Here is an 18,167-nt window from a genome sequence, read left to right on the forward strand (position 1 = left end):
AATAATCTGCCCTCTGCCTCGGAACCAACCCCCCATCCCCGTGTGCCCAGCCATCTTTTCTACTTATGTAAGTGTTAAAAAACCTAATATTATTGACATTTCTCTAAATTATTAATTGTGTGTGCATGCCATCATAAAATTAAGAAGTTATTTTTACTACAACGTAGGTATTGTGTCTGAAAAAGTGGAGTTTGGGGGTCGGCCCGGTCTCTATTTCAATTAATCCCATATGTTATGTTGTTCACTTTACGCGGGCCGCCGTGGGTTGAATTAACCGCGTAAAGTGAGGGTTCACTGTACAGTGATCCCTCGGTTAACGAGCGCCTTGGTTAAAGAGATTTCGGTTAACGATTTATCTTCCATAAGATTCTTAACTTCGGTTAACGAGCAATCCCTCGATTAACGAGTTTTTTACGAGCCGACTTCAACATGTTTTCGCTTGCATTTGGCGGTCCACCAGCTGTAGTATTAGTCCGCCAATACAGTAATCGGTTTTAGGGCTTAAATTTCTTACTATTTTAGTAAATATCAAGAAGTTTATATGATTCAATAATTTTAAAAGTTTAATATTAACTTCTTTAGTCATTTTAACAATTATTGAACATAATTGAAGGTGAAGACACTAGTTTCTGGCGTGCCATCCAGCCTGTTAACACACCAGACAGGCGTTAGTCTCTCTCTCTTTTCAGTGGAGGTAACATCTTGCTTGAGACTCTCTTCAACTAAACGCTTTTTTTCTGTGTTTCCCAGCAAATTATTGGTCATTTTGAAATTTATTTTACATATTGACAATATATAATGCAGTGCAGTGTTGATTTAAAGAAAATAATCTTGAATTACACCAAGAGAACTAAAATTTTATGGGTGAAATGGTGCCATGGGGTGACTTCTCTTCCACCCCAATGCCTTCTCTTCTCCCTTCTCCTCCACCCCCATTCTAATTCCCATCATCATCATCATCATCCAGGAGCCTTCTACATACACACCTCAAAGTAAGTGTACTTTTCTACCTTTTTTGTTGAATTTAGGCAATTTGCGGTGAGCTGGAACCAATTACCCAAAACCCATTGAAACAATGGTTTCGGTTAACGAGTTTTTCGGTTAACGAGAAACCTGCTGGAACAGATTGTGCTTGTTAACCGAGGGACCACTGTATACAATTGTCGATCCTTGAAGGCCTTTAACTCTGAACAGAAATTCTAAAATTTCTAACACAACTGTTTCCGACAATGTGTCTGGAGTCGTTAACTTGATAAATTGTTGAAAAAGTTTCCAAGCTTTCTCATATTGCGTAGACGTTTGGGGTCTATGACCTGCTATTACTTGGTTAGCTATATTGGAATTAAAAAACAATCTACTTAAACTTCTTTTGAGAAACTCCAAGCGTGAAGAGCCAAGGATATCTCGAACTGAGAATGCAGTACAGTACTTGGTCTAGACATCCTTGTTGCAATTGTAGTGAATGCGGGCACCAGTCCAACAGATTGAGACACCACGGTTGTAGGATCCAATATGGTGTAATTAAGAGGACCTTGCCTTGGAAGGATCTGAGTTTGTGAACCACTTTGGGCAACATTTTCACAGGTGGGAACAGATAGATTGAATTCCAAGGGTTCCAATCTATAAGTAGAGCATTTCCTAAAAGATTCGGTCGTTCCAGAGTTGCATAAAGTGGCATCTTGTGATTGTTTTGTCCGGCAATGAGATCTATTTGTGGAGTCCCAAACCTCCTCACTAGACTCTTGAACTTCGATATCTTTAGGGACCATTCTGTTTCCGTCGATACTGGCTTGAGATGGGACAACGCATCTGCCCAATTGTTTTGTACTCCCGGTATGTGAGTTGCTTTGAGGTAAAGTGTTTGTGTTACACAAACTTTGAAAAAATTTTCAGACAGTTTTAGAGGGGACCAAGATCTGGTTGACCCTTGATGATTGAGACAAAACACTGCCATTTTGTTGTTCATGGCAAACAGGATCATCATATTTTTAAATATGGGTTTGCCAACAAAAAGAATAGGACCACTGCCAATTCTTTTACGTTTATGTATTTGTCCCAAAGGGAGTTGCTCCACTTCCCTTGACTGAATTCCCCTTTTTGAGGAATGGTATCCCCATCCTATTTCGGACTCATCTGTACAAACGACCAAGTCTGTTTGAGGAGGAACCCAAGGAGAGGAACTGATTAGATTGTTCCAATTTTTCCACCAAGACAGAAGATTCTTGTGAGTATGGAGAGAAGAAGCAATATTTCTGTTTCTGTGAAGCAAATTCAATCCCAGATGAGTTAGTTGCTTCTTCCTTAACTTGCCCAAAGGAACTACTATTGTGGCAAAATTCAACAGGCCCAGTATTTTTTTTTTTAATCGTGCCAAGAAACCTCGTGCTTTACACAAAAGGCTTCTACTTGGTTTATCACATCTGTTACTTTTGCTTCTGGTAGACTGGCTGACTGCTGATTTGTATCCCAATGGAGACCTAACCAATCCAATTTCTGATATGGTATGAGATTTGATTTGATCTGATTTATCTTTAATCCTAGGTTTTGAAATAGTACTAGTGAACGTTGGGTCGCCCTTTGACAATCTTCTAAAGAGATTCCCACTATCAGCCAATGGTCTAGATAAGCAAAGGGTCTTATGCCCTCCTTCGCAAGGATCTTTCTGGGGATGTTCGCCAGTTTTGTAAAGGCTTTTGGCGCAATCGTCAGGCCGAATGGCATCACTGTGAATTGATAACTTACATCTCCTAATTTGAAATCTAGAAACTTTTTGTACCTGGGAGCAACAGGCACGTGATAATAGGCATCTTCGAGATCCAAGCATTGGGCGGAAGTGGATGCCTCAAATTATTGTAAGTGAGCATCTTGAAACTAGTATTGGTAATGAACTTGTTCAGGACGGAAAGATCTAAAATCCACCACAAGTTGTCGCTGCCTGTCTTGGGGACTGGGAATAGGCGAGACATGAAACATTTCTCTGACTGCAACAGTTCTATCACACCTCTGTTTTACAGTTGAATTACAAATTCTTTGAGTAAGGGGGGTTGGTTTTTTACCCCTTTTTGGTAACACTTGGGGAGGGTGCCTGAACCAATTCCATGTGAGGCCCCCTTTGATTGTCTTGTAAGCTCATATGGAAGAAGTCCACCTGTTTTCCCAACCCCCTAGTCGACCCAGCTGTCTGGCTTCATTGAGAGGGAGTTACCACTGATGTGGAATAAGGTCTCCTTCCACTTCTGAACAAACTGCCTCCCTTACTACGTCTTGAATTGTTTCCTCCTCTAAAGTTTCCTCTAGGTTGATAACTGAACCTAGCAGCTGGTTTTATTCCCCCGTTAGACCTTCCTCTTTTAAATTTCCAAAAGGTCTGAGGAATCCTAAGAACAGTAATGTTAATAGCTTGTTCAACAGCTGGTCTATACTTAACTAATGTTTGTTATTAATAAGGCATGGAGTGGACTTGAGGGTAGACTCAACATTTTTAATACATTTGTTTCTGATTATTTGTGAGAGGATTTTCCCATTATTATTTATTTGTATGTGTTTTGCGTGTTTTTATGTCCACACACACACACACACACACACAGTGGTCCCTCGGTTAACGAACGGTTCGAGTAACGAAATTTCGGTTAACGAATTAGCTCCCATAAGGATCTTCAATTCGGTTAACGAACAAAACTTCGATTAATGAAATCCTTACGACAAACACGTTTTGGTGTGAGCATCAGCTGATCGGCTAGTCTGCCATTACAGTACTGTAATCTGTTCTATGTTTACATTTGTTTCCAGTGGAGCAAATATCAAGAAGGTTGTGTTTTTTAATATTTTTGAATTTTTTATACTCAAATTATTGGTCATTCTAAAATTTAGTCATCCAAGCTCTGTCTCCAAAAAGTTTTTCAACTATTATTTTTTGCTCGATTATGTAACCTTATTCATTTATTAACTCATTTATATGCACACACAGTCCTAAGGGCAAAGCTGTACTGTACATGCAATCAAAATACAGTGGGGTATGCTATAACGAATCTAATTGGTTCTAGAACCTTGTTCATTATAGCATTCATTCGTTATAGGATTAATCCATTCCAGGCCCCCAAATACAACCACTTAACACTGAAAAATATAATATAAAATTGTAAAAATTGTAAAAAAGTGCATACATATGCATCTAAACCCCTGAAATAAAGAATATCATTAATACTTGTAATAAAAAACAATAAATTAGTAAAAAAAAAAAAATAAAAAAATAAAAAAATAAATAATGTTCTGTAGGAGTTTCGTTCGTTATAGTATTCTCAATTTTATAGGTAAAACCGTTCGTTATAGGAATATTCGTAGTAGGATCCGTTCGTTATAGCATACCCCACTGTAATGAACAATATGATTACTAAAATTTTTGTCTAGTGCAAACTATCGCATGTTTACATTCAAATTAATCACTATCTTATAAGAATTCCAGCAATGTAAATTATATTCTCCCCGGTCACTTCTATGACATTTTATAAGCAAAAAACAAGAACTCGATCTAAAGGACATAAATAAACAAATAAATACTTCACTAAACCTTCGGTGCTAACTGTCAAACATGTCACTGTCACCTCCCCCCCCCCTTCCCAGCAAGGGTTTGGTGGTTATACAATAGGCTTTAAGTTTTTATCTTATAGAATATAATTTGCATTGCTGGAATCCTTGCAAGACAGTGAATAATTTGAATATGAATGTCATATATTTTGCACAAGAGATAAAAATTTTAGTACATTAGTGTATTGTAGCACATTTTATAATGTAAAGTTTTTTAACTGTATTTTTGGGTAGATTTACATAAATTTCTTAATTTATTTTCATTCATTTACATGCACACACTATACTAAAAGAAACGTAAAAGAAATAAATGACCTGAGTGCAAACCTGTACTGTACTGTACATGTACTAAAATTTTTGTGTCTAGTGCAAATTACTGCATGTTTATATTCAAATTAATCACTATCTTACAAGAATCCCAGCAATGTAAATTATATTCTCCCAGGTCATTTCACTGGCATTTTATAAGAGAGAAGCTTAGTCACTTTTAAGGACTGTTAAATAAACACACGTCAGATCTTCAGCGCCAACTGTCAAACATATCTCCTCACCTCCTGCTCCCTCCCTCCCTCCCTCTCTCGTCCTCCATCTGTCCAGCCAGGGTTTTAGGCTTACAGTTTTTATCTTATTTATTTATTTTTTATTTTTATTTTTTTTACTGGAATTAGCCCACCCGGGCACAGGTCAAACGACCCACAACGGGACCTGGGGGGCAAAAAACAAAGAACAGAAAGAAATTGAAAAAAGAGAACAAAAAGGTTGTATTGTGTTAATCTTCACCACGAAGATGCCGGAAAACCAGCTTTTTAAAGTGAGACAGATTGTATAAGTATGGAAACACAGAAGAAGGCAGAGCATTCCACAGTTTGGCTGTGTGTGGAAAGAAGTAGGTACTATAATGGGTTATTCTCGTGTGACTGACATCCACAAAGAAATGGTGGGCACTGCGGGCAAGACGTGTGTTACGAGCCCACGGCTTTGCCGGCGGTACACAGGATGCCAAATCCACCGAACATTGCCCATTAAAGTACCTGTAAAAGAGAGAGTGAAGCAACATTGCGGCGAAGAGAAAGGGAAGGGAGATTGTCGACTAAAGGAGGAGAGTTAATAAGACGAAATGCCTTTGATTCCACCCTATCTAATAGTTGGACAGAAGAAGAGCCACCCCAGATATGAGAGCAGTACAGCAGTACAGCATTCCCAACTTTCGGGAGGCAGCCTTAGCTATGCAGTGAACCCTCACTTTACGCGGTTAATTCAACCCACGGCGGCCCGCATAAAGTCAACAACATAACATATGGGATTAATTGAAATAGTGACCGGGCCGACCCCCAAACTCCACTTTTTCAGACACAATACCTACGTTGTAGTAAAAATAACTTCTTAATTTTATGATGGTATGCACACACAATTAATAATTTAGAGAAATATCAATAATATTAGGTTTTTTAACACTTACATTAGTAGAAAAGATGGCTGGGCACACAGGGATGGGGGGTTGGTTCCGAGGCAGAGGGCAGATTATTGGCCCTCACCTGTATCACTTGTATCAATTGTATCACTATCCACCACAGAGGCTTGCAGGGCCTCTTTGTCAAACCCCTCAAAGTCCATATAAGTCCATATCCTCACTATCATTATCACTATCACTGACTTGGTCCGGCTGTGGTGGGTGAATAACTTGGTAATGTTTTGATGGCTGGGCGACCTTGTGCGCACCCTGCTCGCGCCGCTTTGTGCGTAAAAGGGTACACACACCGCGGAAAGTGAGCATTCCGGTTTCGGCAGGGTACCGCGTAAGCATGGAAACGCGTAAAGTGGGACCGCGTAAAGCGAGGGTTGACTGTACTAAGGATGTGTGATTTCCAGGACATATTGGAGGAAATGATGAGGCCTAACATATTTATTTCATAATTTGGCAGGATGATAGCGTCCTGGAATGTAATTGGTGGGAGATCGTCTAATTTACAAAATGTAATTGGTAAATATTGAGTTTTATTACTTTTGAACTTAACCAAGTTTGTACGTCCCATTCAGAGATGCTGCACAGATCCGCATTGATAGAAGTAATGATACCAGTTTTAGAAACAGATCTAGTTTGAGAGTTAGGAGGAAGGGAAAAATGTGAAGAAGAGTGAAGAGTAGAATCATCAGCGTAATAATGGATAGAATTAGTTGTAATGTGAAGTAAATCATAGATAAAAAGAAGGAAGAGAGTAGGTGAAAGAACAGAACCCTGTGGGACACCACTACTGGTAGAGAAAGAGCGAGAGATCGATCCCTCGACAACAACTGCCATGGATCGGTTCTCAAGGAAGCTAGAGATGAGAAAACAAAGTGGGGGAGAGAAACCAAAAGAGGGAAGTTTAGATAGCAAAGACTTGTGCCATACCCTGTCAAATGCTTTGGAGATGTCTAGGGCCACGACAAAAGTTTCCCCATAATACCTAAGAGAGGATAACCAAAGATGGGTGCAATAGGAGAGCAGTTCACCAGTAATCTCGCCTTGCAAAAGCCATACTGGTGATCCGACAAAAGAGAAAGGCGTTGAAGGTGACAGAGAAAATGGGAGTTCAAGATGGTTTCGAAAATCTTAGAGAGGGTTGAAGTTTGGGCAATGGGGCGATAGTTAGAAGGATTAGAATGGTTACCCTTCTTCGGGATTGGCTGAACCAAGGCATGCTTCCAAGAAGAAGGAAAAGTTTGGGTTTTGAGGCAGAGGCAAAAGAGGCGAGCAAGCACAGGGGCCGGGGCTTCAGTACATTCCCTCAGAACACGAGGGGGTATTCCATCCGGTCCATGCGCCTTTCTCACATCCAACCTGGATAATACACTGGCAACCCTGCGAGTGGAGATTATAGGAAAGTGCATAGGTTCAGTAGGAGGTGCAGGGGTAGGAGGATAGAGTGGGAATCATCTAAGGTGGAATTAGAGGAGAATAAGGTGCCAAAAAGGTTGGTTTGTCAGGGGGAGAGTTGGCTAGAGAGTTAATGGGTCGGAAGAGAAGGAGTGCAGAAGTTGTTACAGATGTTTTTAGTTAAGGACCTAAAGGATTTACTAGAGGAAGAATTAGTCAGGACAGCGCTTTCTTTTTATAAAATTCCGCTTGGCCCTATGAAGAATAGCCTTACAACGATTCCTAGAAGTAATGAAAGAGGTGTGGGTAATAGGAGAAGGAGATAGTTTCATAGCTCGATATGCCCTATCTCTCACCCTGCAAGCAAGAGAGCAGGAGCGATCAAACCATGATTGTGATGTGAAAGTTTTGGTGGAAGATGGGATAAATGCACTCATACCGCCCTGTATAACCCCAGCAATTCTGTCAGCACATGCCGAGGTGTCCCGAGTGGAAAAGCAACATTCATCCCAAGGAAAGTCGGTGAAGAATTCTTGCAAGGATTGCCAGCTTGCCCTCCGATAGTGCCATAGTTGACGTTTAGAGGGGGTGGGGGAGTTGGTCGTGCCCAGTTTGATTTAATAGAAATAAGGTTGTGATCAGAAGACCCTAAAGGTTGCAGAAATTGAGTATGAATAGTGTGAGGGGTTAGAGGTAAAACAAAGATCAAGAATGTTAGCAAGTTGATCGTGTCGATCAGGAAAGCGTGTAGGGTGTTTTATTATTTGTTCCAAATCATTAAGTAGGGAAAAAGAGAGTGCCTCAGCTCCACCTGGGTCATCACTTGCAGAGCCAAGCTACTCTCTGTGATGTACATTGAAATCCCCTATTTAGAGGATCTCGGTGTTGGGGTGTGTGGATAGCAACGACTCGTGGCAAGAAGTGAGATAGTCAAAGAGTTCAAAATCGTTGGTAGAGTTGTGAGAACAGTATAGGAAACAAAGAAAAATAGTCACAGTTGGTAGAGATATTTTGAGCCAGATGACATCATAAAGGGAAGATTCAAGATCCGTGAGTCGAGCTATAGTTGTACGTGTGTTGCAGTAGGCGCATACACCTCCCTTAGAATGGAAGGGGGTATAAAGGTTGTAGTTGGAGACTTGAAAAGGTTTGGGTGAAGCTGCTTTGGTTAGTTAAAGTTCGAAAAGCATTAGGAGGTCCGGGGAAGAAGTTAATAGATGGTGCTCCACAGAAGTGTGAAAAAAGCCGATCCTCCAGCAACAGCGGTGGCATCAGTTGAGGCCCCAGTAGCTTGATGATGATCAGGTCGGCCCTGGGGTCCACAACCTTCCCGACCAGTGGGCCCCATCCGAGAAGGCCCCGCTTCAATATTAATATCAACTGACATAGGAGAATAAAATAGAATGAATAAAACAGATCAAGAATGAGTATGGTTATATTTGTGGTGTTGTCAATAGTAAGAGAGACTGTTAAAACCCTGCAATTGTGTGTAAATGAGGCAGAAAGATAGAACAGCAACCTGGGACTTGGTCACAATTTTCGTAATGTCATATGACAGCAGGGTTTACCATTACAAAACACAAAATGCTTCCAATACCTTCCCAGGCAGTAGTACCTCCCTGTTTGGTGGCTGCCTACTACCTACTACCTATAAAATATATAATGTCTCAGACTAAAGTTAGGAGAATATAATTTGCATTGCTGGAATCCTTGCAAGATAGCGAATAATTTGAATATAGTGATCCCTCGGTTAACGAGCACCTCGGTTAACGAGATTTCGATTAATGAGTTACCCTCCATAAGATTCTTAATTTCGGTTAACGAGCAATCCCTCGATTAACGAGTTTTTTACAAGCCGACCTCAACATGTTTTCTCTTGCATTTGGCGGTCCACCAGCTGTAGTATTAGTCCGCCAATACAGTAATCGGTTTTAGGGCTTAAATTCCTTACTATTTTAGTAAATATCAAGAAGTTTATACAATTCAATAATTTTAAAAGTTTAATATTAATATTTTTTAGTCATTTTAACAATTATTGACCATAATTGAAGGTAAAGAAACTAGTTTCTGGCACGCCATCCAGCCTGTTAACACACAAACAGGCGTTAGTCTCTCTCTCTTCAGTGGAGGTAACATATTGCTTGAAACTCTCTACAACTAAATGCTTTTTTTCTGTGTTTCCCAGCAAATTATTGGTCATTTTGAAATTTATTTTATATATTGACAATATATAATGCAGTGCAGTGTTGATTAAAAGAAAATAATCTTGAATTACACCAAGAGAACTAAAATTTTATGGGTGAAATGGCGCCATGGGGTGACTTCTCTTCCACCCCAATGCCTTCTCTTCTCCCTTCTCCTCCATCCCCAATCTAATTCTCATCATCATCATCATCATCATCATCATCATCATCCAGGAGCCTTCTACATACACACCTCAAAGTAAGTGAACTTTTCAACCAGTTTTGTTGAATTTAAGCAATTTTCGGTGAGCTGGAACCAATTACCCAAAAACCCATTGAAACAATGGTTTCGGTTAACGAGTTTTTCGGTTAATGAGCAACATGCTGGAACAGATTGTGCTCGTTAACCGAGGGACCACTGTATAAACGTCATATATTTTGCACAAAAGATAAAAATTATTCACCTGTATCACATTACAGTAGTGATTTAAGAGTACTTGTGTATATGTAGTATATACAGTATACTATATATACAGTATAGTGATTAAGGGCGATTTAGGGGAATTTTAGGAGTGTTTCTTCTATGTTTGTCTTTGATACCCCCAAAATGTTCTACACTACTGAGGGTATACACAAACACTTGTTATCTTGAAAATAGGTTCTTATTCTCGTACGGGAGATATACAGAGGAACAAATAGGCAGTGAGCTTCCACACCATAAGGACTAGTGATCTCAACTCTCTGTATCACTCCGCACTGGAATGTACAGATACCAGCATTCACAAGCTGAATACATAATATGTAAATATGATAATTCACATACATAACATGGTGCATAATATATGGAAATATTACATAGGATTAATACATGTTCTGTAATACTTTACTATACATAATTAATAGAGTAATATAAGAATACACAGCTTAAGGTACTACTTCGTGTCCATATTATACACCTCCCTCCCCCCTATACGCTCATAGTTTCATCTTGAGCGGACCTTTTGCTTCTGAGTCGCTCGGACCTGCGGAGTACCGGGGCAGAAACACAAGGTGGGGATGGATTTACTGTAAAGACATCAACATTAGGGGACTCTACTGGGGAAGGGTCAACACTTGGCAGCTCCACAGGTTGGAGGAAACGATGGTTCCTCCACCATACTCTACCACTAGGAAGACGCACTTGGTAGTCCCTGGACCGGCCAATACCCATGACAACCCCAACCTTGTCCCAGCGGTGAGATACCGGATCTTGAATCCTGACCTGCTGGCCGATACTCAACCTGGGAAGGGGGCGGGCATGACAGTCGCACCGAGCAGCGACATCTGCGGCTCGTTTTGCTGCACGGCGGTCACATTCTTCAGTCTTGGATTGCCATTCTTGAGAAAAAGACTACGGATGGGCAGGAACACAAGACCTGAGATAATGTCCATATAGAACCTGGGCGGAGGAGCGTCCGGTGAAGTTCGGGGTGTTGCGTAACTCTAACAAACCTCGATCGAAATCCTCGCAGTCGATATTTCCTGAGGGTGACACCTTAAGGATCAGGTGTTTAACAGTCTTGACTGCGGCTTCAGCGTGTCCATTCGCCTGGGGGTAGTGGGGCGAGGTCACGACATGACGGACTCTCCAATGGTCCATGAAGTTTCGGAACTCGTGGCTGGTGAACTGGGGAACACCAACTTCTCTGAAGTAATGTCTGAAATTCCGGATGGTAGCAGTAGCCGTTGTATCACTACCACAGGGGACTACAACAGGCCATCCAGACAATCGGTCGGCAATGACGAGGAAGGACTTCCCTTCCACTGTAAAGAAATCGGCCGACACAGACTCGAAGGGTCTTGAAGGGTTATCGTCGCACATTAAAGGTTCCTGTTGCTGCTAGGTTGCAGAATCTGGCACGGCTCACAGGCACGGACGGTACTTGCAATGTCCGCGTCGATTCCGGGCCAAAATACAGTCTGCTTCGCCCGTCGCTTGGTGGCCTCCACTCCTCGATGACTGTCGTGAAGGCGGGTCAAGGTACGGCGGCGTAGGGCAGCAGGAATGACTACTCGTGGACCATACAAGACGAGGTCTCCGTCACAATAGAGGTCCTGGCGTATCTTCCAGTACGGGAGTAGCGATTTATGAAGGTCGTATCGGTTAGATGGAAATCCCTGTGACACACAGTTGACGAGCCGGATGTAGGAAGGGTCGGCTCGGGCTGCGGTGCGGAGATCTTCAAGGGTCTTGTCTGCATCCGTTGCTGTAGACTCTTCTGATGTGAAGACGGCCTTCAATGAGACTACTGACTTGAGGGATGCGGCAGCTGTAGAACACAACATCTCGTCCTCTGGGGTGGGGCGACTGACAGGGGCGCGGGATAGGGCATCCGGGATGCACAGCAACTTACCCGTACGCCACACAGCTGTGAAGAGATAAGGTGAGAGCTTCTCTTTCAAACGTTGAAGGCGAGGATTCTCTACTGCATCCAAAGAGTAGTGATTGATAATAGGTACAAGAGGGCGATGATCCCTGAAGAGGGTGAAGTGGTGAAGTCCTATCAGGTAGAAGCGGCACTTCGCCATCGCCCAGACAACAGCCAAAATCTCCAGCTCAATCGTGGAATATCGGGTCTCGGCGTCCGTCAGGAACCGGGATCCACACTGAATTAAGTGGAGTTGTCCATCGCCATGGTCCTGCAGAAGGGCGTAACCAACGCCATAGAGTCTGGAGGCGTCAGTCTGGAGGACGGTGGGTAGGGCTGGGTCGTAACAGGCGAGGACAGGTGGACTTAAGAGGGCCTGCTTGACTTGCTGGAAGGCCTCTTGATGATCTGGGGTTCACAGGAATGTCCTGCTGGGGCTCAGCAGGGGGCGTAACGGCTGGGCTGCGGCGGAGATGTCAGGTGAAAATTCAGCCAGCTGATTGACCAGACCCAAAAAAGAACGGAGGTCTGTCAAGTTGGTAGGGGTTGGAAAATCCCTGATTCCACTTAATTTCTCCGGGTCAGCTGCGATACCTGATGCTGAGAGAGTGTACCCACAGAAGTTCACTGATTGTGCGGAGACTACAAACTTGTCAGCGTTGAGGGTAATCCCGTACTTTCGACATCTGGTGAGAACTTCATATATTCGGGAGAGGTGGGTACAGTAGTCTTCGTCATGGAGTAAAATATCATCAACCACCTTGACACAATTCGTGACTCCTTGAAGGGCCGCGTCACCACGTTGACAGAATGCATCGCCTGTAGCGGCAAATCCCATGGGGCCTCTGCAATACTGATATCTTCCATATGGTGTGATGAATGTAGTTAAATGTTGGTCTTCTTTGGCCAACTCGCTCTGCCAATAACCACATAAGGCGTCCATCGTTGTAGAAAACTTCGCCTTCGGGTCCACATTTCAAACAGCTACGAAGGGTGTGGGTGAAGGGTGGGCTGGACGGGAAACTTGCTGGTTAAGTTTTGATAGATCGGTGGTGATCCGTACTCCACCACGAGGTTTGGCGACGGGGACGAGAGGGTGGCACCAAGGTGAAGGTTCGTCTCCGGCTGGCTTGATGATTCCCTGAGTAACCATGAGTCAAGCTCTTGTCTAACTAGCTCCTTGTAGGCGTGAGGAATCAAACGAGGGGTGTGGATGGCAAAAGGTGTGGCACCATCCTTAAGATGATTCTTCATAGGTGGACCCACCATCGGCTTGAGTGGTGTGGATCCTAAAGATTTCTTCGTAACCAACACGTCAGCAAACTCCTTGAGAATGTAAGCTCTTGCATCAGAAGGGGACGTGTTAGTAGAGATAGGGAGTTCCTTCAACCTGTTGACATGGGTGACCTTTAAAATAGGTTTGGGGAATTCCTTGGAAATAATGGCCAACTCTTGACAATGGCCATATGATAAAAGCGGAGTCGGGATCCCATCATGAACATCAATCCGGGCTGAGCAAGACTGCTTACCAAAGGTAAGAGTAGCCTAGAAAGATCTCAAAGCTGGAGCCATCTTGGAACCATCAGCTGTCAGTTTCGTTGTCTGAGGAGGGGGCTGTAGGTTGCTCCGGGGTATTCCCAAACTTGCTAAGTGTTGTGGACCAATTACTGAGACGTCAGCACCGGTGTCAGGTAACATCTGAAGATTGGATGACAAGTTACTGTGAGAAATGACGGCACTGATCTGCTGGGGCGTCGTGTCTGTGGAACAATGTACACGACGGCAGGAACGATTGGGCACAGCGTCTTGATGCTTGCCAGAAGGAGGGGGCGTGCCAGCACTACCTGAGAATGACTTCTTGGATCCTTGGTGGTGTCCTTTCTGTGTCTTCTTATGACAACATTTGTCATAATGGCCCACACGACCTCAAAGTCTGCACTGAACTTTGCTAGCAGGGCACTTGACTGTGTAAGCCCAGTGACCTGGCGGTCGTAACTTCTGCACACGCTTTGAGCAGCTGGGCACTGGGAGGCATCATGCTTCTCTCGCGCAGCTGTTACACAAAGCTGCTGCTGAAGGTGTAGCTGGAGGGTGAGGGGAGGGGTTACCTTGCTGCTTCTTACCCTTTCTGTAGGAAGACACCGCCCTCACCTGGTCAGGTTGTGAACGTAAAGCTGAAGTCGCACACCTGGCGGCCTCGTACGCTCGACATTTTGTAACTACATCTTGAAGGGAGGAAGTGGGGTCAAGTGAAATGAGACGCTGAACTAGCTCTTCATCTCGAATACCGTTAAAATAATTGTCTTGAGTTGTGTCTCTTCACAGACTTGAGAATTTCCAGGACAAACATCAACTTCCTCTGAACATCTTTTCAGTCTTACAAAAAATGCATCAAAAGATTCTCCATCAAGCTGCTTACATTGGAGGCGTTCTCTTCTTCTAAGTGCTTCGTTGAGCTGTCCCTTAACATGTTCCTGTAACTTGTCAAGCACGGCCTCTACAGTCAGAGTTGTCGTAGGAGGCACTTGAAGTGTGTGCTCGAGAGTATGTTGTGTCTCTAAGGACAGGCACATACGAAGCTGTATCATCTGTTTAGGCTGTGGTAAACTTGACAGGTCAACCATTGTTGCATAGTCTTGCCAACGTCGACGCCATTCCCGAAATTTCTGATAAGAAGCGTCAGACTTCAGAGAGGGAGGCGTTTGTGCTGCAGCCTTTTGAGGAATTGTTGAACCGACTATGGGAAATGAGGTACCAGTACCTCTAGTCGTATCAGCATTAGTAGTAGCAGAAGAATCTTGTAGAGTAGATCGTTGTGGGGAGGCTAACAGGGAAATCAAGACTTCAAATTTGGCTTGATTCTCTCTTCTTCTCAGGTCATCCTCACTTCTACGTATATCTTCTAGTTCTCTGCGTCTTTGTTCATCTTCGTGGCTTCGTCTTTCAGACTCTCTGTATCTAATTTCTTCCTCTTCTCTCCTTGCAACATAGTCCTGGCGTCGAGAATTTTCCATCCACTTAATCAGTTGAAAGAGATCTTTGGACGCAGGCACCGCAGGAGAGCTTGCTCGCGACGAACAAGGAGATTCTGTGGGTGATTGGGCGTTGTCACTGTGGGGAGCGTGGGGCCTGAGTGTGAGTGGGGACAGGTCTTCCAAACTTAAACTCATAACCCCATCGTCCAGGGTATCATTTTGATCCCTGTGAGACATGCGACAGCTTCTGTGCTCTATCTGTGGAAGAGACCGGGTCAACCCCTCGTAATCTATGCACAGAATTACAGAAGTCTAAAGTAATTCGTAAGAATTTAATATAAAGTGGGCCTGTGAGTGCGTGTGTGTGTGTGTGTGTGTGTATGGGTTGTTGCCAGGAGGCTTGACGCACTGCCAGACGTAGAGGCAGCTGGGCACAAGTCGCAAGCGAACCGAAGTTGTCTTAATGCGCGCTGCTCAGTTACCCAATGACCGTAGGCGGGAGGGGACGTACTGCTGGGCCGCTCCCTGAGTCATCTGACTGCAGTTTGCACAGACAATTCTGATTAAAATTCACAACACAGCACTTCACAGAACAGTACTGTACACAGCATAGCACTTCACAACACTGTATGTCATGAGGCTTGTAGTCTGGCTGTAAATCCTTGGCGAAGCTGAAGACGAGACGCCATTAACACAGTCCGGCGGTAAGGCTGAATTGACTCTGAATCTCACTGAGAAATTTCACTGCGCCATCTATGTTTGTCTTTGATACCCCTAAAATGTTCTACACCACTGAGGGTATACACAAAAACTTGTTATCTTGAAAATAGGTTCTTATTCTCGTACGGGAGATATACAGAGGGACAAATAGACAGTGGGCTTCCACACCATAAGGACTAGTGATCTCAACTCTCTGTATCACTCCGCACTGGAATGTACAGATACCAGCATTCACAAGCTGAATACATAATATGTAAATATGATAATTCACATACATAACGTGGTGCATAACAAATGGAAATATTACATAGGATTAATACATGTTCTGTAATACTTTAATATACAGTGACCCCTCGGTTAACGAACTCAATCCGTTCCACAAGGTCATTCGTTAACCGAAACCATTGTTTCAATGGGTTTTTGGGTAATTGGTTCCAGCTCACCGAAAATTGCTTAAATTCAACAAAACTGGTAGAAAAGTTCACTTACTTTGAGGTGTGTATGTAGAAGGCTCCTGGATGACGATGATGATGATGGGAATTAGAATGGGGGTGGAGGAGAAGGAAGAAGAGAAGGCATTGGGGTGGAAGAGAAGTCACCCCATGGCACCATTTCACCTATAAAATTTTAGTTCTCTTGGTGTAATTCAAGATTATTTTCTTTAAATCAACACTGCACTGCATTATATATTGTCAATATGTAAAATATATTTCAAAATGACCAATAATTTGCTTGGAAACACAGAAAAAAGCGTTTAGTTGAAGAGAGTCTCAAGCAAGATATTACCTCCAGTGAAAACAGAGAGAGACTAACTCCTGTTTGCTGTGTTAAGAGGCTGGATGCCGCGCATTAAACTAGTCACTTTACCTTCAATTATGTTCAATAATTGTTAAAATGACTAAAAAATTGAATATTGAACTTTTAAAATTATTGAATAGTATAAACTTCTTGATGTTCACTAAAATAGTAAGGAATTTAAGCCCTAGAACCGATTAATGTATTGGTGGACTGATACTAAAGCTGGTTGCCCGGTCAGTGCAAGCGAAAACATGTTGAGGTCGGTTCGTAAGAAATTCGTTAACCGAATTTTTGTTCGTTAACCGAATTGAAGATCCTTATGGAAGGCAGTTCGTCAACCGAAATTTCGTTAACCGAGGCGTTCGTTAAACGAGGGGTCACTGTACATATTTAATAGCTTAAGGTACTACTTCGTGTCCATATTATACATTTCTGACTTTATGCGTTTTTCGCTTTACTTTGTATGTACAGTATAGTCTGGATTTACGCGGTCAATTGAACCCGTGGAGGTCCGCGTAAAATGAGAAACTTGTAAACAAAATAACAGAACATATGGGATTAATTGAAATAGAGACTGGGCTGACCCCAGACTACCTTTTTTCCGACACAATATGTAAGTTGTAGTAAAAATAGCATCTTCCCAAGCTTGCTGGCTCCCTCTCTCCCCACCTCCCTACCCCCCACCTTCCCGAGAAATGTTTAGGGAAAAGAACTAGGCTTACAAGTTTAGTAATAAATAATACCGCAGACTAAAGTTAAGAGAATATAATTTACATTGCTGGATTCCTTGTGAGACAGCAAATAATTTGATTATAAACATCATATATTTTGCACAAAAGATAAAATTGTTGCTCTCTCTGATAAAATTCTAAAGTTAGATCTAAAATGTGTATGTCTATTGCGAGCTATATCTTGTTTATACTCAAATTAATCACTATCTTATAAGAATTCCAGCATTGTAAATTATATTCTGGCTGGGAAATTTCTATGAATTTTTTGAGCTAAAAGCAAAAATCTCAAGTAAATGAACAATTTATACTTCACGAGACACAATACGTACGTTGTAGTAAAAATAACATCTTAATTTTATGATGATATGCACACACAATTAATATTTAAGAGAAATATCAGTAATATTAGGTTTTTAACTCTTATGTTAGTAGAAGAGATGGCTGGGCACACGGGGATGGGGGGCTGGTTCCGAGGCAGAGGGCAGATTATTGGCCCTCATCTGTATCACTTGTATCAATTGTATCACTATCCACCACAGAGGCTTGCAGGGCCTCTTTGTCAAACCCCTCAAAGTCCATATCCACACTATCACTGACTTGGGCCAGCTGTGGTAGGTGGCGGGTGAAGAATTCAGTTATGTTTTCTTGACTGGGCGACCTAGTGCGCACCCTGCCCGTGCCGCTTCCCGCGTAAATGATGGAATGTATCACGTAACTATTAATTGCCTGGCTGGCCAGGTGCCTCGTAAATGACCAAACGCGTTGAGGAAATCCGCGTAAATCCAGACTATACTGTACTTTTCTGTGAGCTGGAAGCAGTTACCCAATATTGTATCCCATTGAAATATTGGATTCGGTTAACGAAATTTTCGGTTAACGAATGTCTCTGTGGAACGAATTGTGTTTTTTAA

The 18,167-nt window shown here is 42.6% G+C and overlaps 1 protein-coding gene across 12 annotated transcripts in view; it reads left to right on the forward strand.

The window, feature by feature from the left end:
* LOC121880011 (dual specificity protein phosphatase MPK-4-like) overlaps window positions 1-18,167 on the forward strand; it is a 198,340-nt gene that overhangs the window by 67,258 nt on the left and 112,915 nt on the right. The window lies entirely within an intron of this gene.

This window comes from Homarus americanus, unplaced genomic scaffold (genome assembly GCF_018991925.1).
Source record: "Homarus americanus isolate GMGI-L3 unplaced genomic scaffold, GMGI_Hamer_2.0 scaffold30108, whole genome shotgun sequence".
NCBI lineage: Eukaryota > Metazoa > Arthropoda > Malacostraca > Decapoda > Nephropidae > Homarus > Homarus americanus.